The sequence below is a fragment of the Cebus imitator genome, unplaced genomic scaffold (genome assembly GCF_001604975.1).
Source record: "Cebus imitator isolate Cc_AM_T3 unplaced genomic scaffold, Cebus_imitator-1.0 Scaffold792, whole genome shotgun sequence".
In the NCBI taxonomy this organism is placed as follows: Eukaryota; Metazoa; Chordata; class Mammalia; order Primates; family Cebidae; genus Cebus; species Cebus imitator.
In genome coordinates this window covers 136,048-137,935 of record NW_016108107.1, presented here as the reverse complement: position 1 = coordinate 137,935, position 1,888 = coordinate 136,048, and the positions used below count along the sequence as shown (strand labels likewise).

Below are 1,888 nucleotides of genomic sequence, written 5' to 3'. Positions count from 1 at the left end.
AAAAAAAAAAGCAACGGATCTGGCATTCCAGAGAGTGGGAAAGTGTCTGGAGGTTTAAGTGCAAGGGAAGGAAGAGGAGACGGCGATAGTGGGTGGTCAAAGGGAGCGGAGAAGACACGAGTTGGGAAAGAAAGGCGCCTGGGAGCAAAGGGGCAAGACCAGGGACACCTGGAGCGGGGCGGGCGACTGCTGTGCGGAGGGACAACGTACAACGGGGTGGTGACGGGGCGAGGAGCCGGAGAAGCGCAGCCGGGGGAGAGGCGGGGGCGAAAGTCCGAGCCCAGGGAACTCCGGGGCTGGGCCGCGAGGAGGGATGGAAGGGGCACAGGGGAGAGGGCAGGGAGGCCCCGCGGCCGGGGCGACGCCGAGCCGGGGAAACGCCGGCGACGGGGGAAGGGGCGTGGGAGCGGGGGCCGCGCGGGCCAGACCCGGGACTCCGCGCTCGGGGGCGGGGTTGGACCGGCCGGAGGCAGCGGGCGGGGGACTACGAGGGGCCGAGGGATGCCGGAACCGGGCTCGGGGCCGGGCGGGAGGCGGTGCGTGTGGAGCGGAGCCCGGCGAGCGCCGAGTTCTCCTTACCTGGGATGAGTGAGGAGCCACCGCGCCGCCTCGCCGGCATCCTGGGCTCAGCCGCTAGTCCCACCGCCCTCGGCCGGGGGCCACTCGGGAGCCCGCCCTGACCGCCAGGCGCCTGCAGCTGCAGCGCGGCTCGGCCCCGCGGAGCAGCGCCGCTGCCACCCGCACCCGCGGCCGCCTCAGCAGCGACTCCCGCGGTAACCGCCTCAGCTCTGGCCGCCAGGGTCCGGGGCGGTCGCGGGATCACACGCGCGCTGCGATTGGCTGAGCGGGCGATGTGTCGGCTGCTCTGATTCGCGAGTTCCGGCCGGCTGCCCGCCGAGGGAGGCGGGGCTGACAATGGAGCTGGGTCCAGCGGGCGCCGAGGGGCGGGAGTCTGACGCCGCAGCCGGGCCCGCGCCCCGGCCGCCCTGCCCGTGCGCGCTCCCGAGGGGGCTTCCCGGCAGCCCCCAGCCCGGCCGGGTGGTTGCCCCAGCAACGGCGCGCGGGCCCTGCCTGCAGGCGAGCCGCCGGCAAGTGGCGTCCTCGCCGCCCCCACCCCACGTGGGTGGCCGAGAGGCCTTCATCTGTGAAACCCTAGAACAGGACGAGAAAATGCGCTTTTCCTGGAAATCCCCCTCCTCTGCCTGTCCACTGCTTCAGATCCCACCTTTGCGCGCTGCTGGCGGAGGAGCTGTTTCCCGGGGAGATAACGCCCAAACGCAAATATCGAACTCGCACACTATTTCATCCGCGCTAGAGTGTAGACCTGCAATAGTAGATTCCCTCCCAACCACAGAGGTGGGGAGAGGGTGCTGACTTCCTAAAAGAAAGAAGTGAAAACCAGGAAGGGAGAAAAAGGCAAAGAAGCAAAAGAAAGGTGGGGGAAGGGCTGAAATTTCACAGAACGATCCATTCATTTTAGTTTCTTCCTACAGGCACGTCTATATCAGGTTCTGTCAAAGCAATTATTTCAACTCCATTGACATAGAGTAGAAAAGGCATGAGTGCAGAATCTAAAAGCCGTGTTCAAAATTGCTGTCTACTGCACTTTGGGAAGCCAAGTCTGCTGAATCACCTGAGGTCAAGAGTTCGAGACCAGCCTGGCCAACATCGTGAAACTCCATCTCTACTAAAAATACAAAAATTAGTTGGGCGTGGTGATGGACACGTATAGTCCCAGCTACTCCGAGGCTGCGGCAGAATTGCTTGAACTCGGGAAAGTAACTACCTTCTTTTGCGCATGGTATAATATTTTCATAGTTCATCCATGTTGTAGCACGTATCAGTACTTAATTCCTTGTTATGGCCAAATAATATTCCATTAAACGGA

The 1,888-nt window shown here is 63.0% G+C and overlaps 1 protein-coding gene across 5 annotated transcripts in view; it reads right to left on the bottom strand.

The window, feature by feature from the left end:
• Window positions 1-1,888, bottom strand: part of TPST1 (tyrosylprotein sulfotransferase 1) — a 131,188-nt gene that overhangs the window by 124,240 nt on the left and 5,060 nt on the right. For 3 of the 5 annotated variants that reach the window (XM_017520026.2, XM_017520030.2, XM_017520029.2), the window contains exon 1: window positions 580-902. The exons of 1 other annotated variant lie outside the window; for it this stretch is intronic. The gene's annotated coding sequence lies outside the window, so the exon portion shown is untranslated. Of the gene's footprint in view, window positions 1-579; window positions 903-1,225; window positions 1,336-1,888 lie in introns of those variants that run through there. One more of the 5 variants, XM_017520028.2, reaches the window with a different exon arrangement.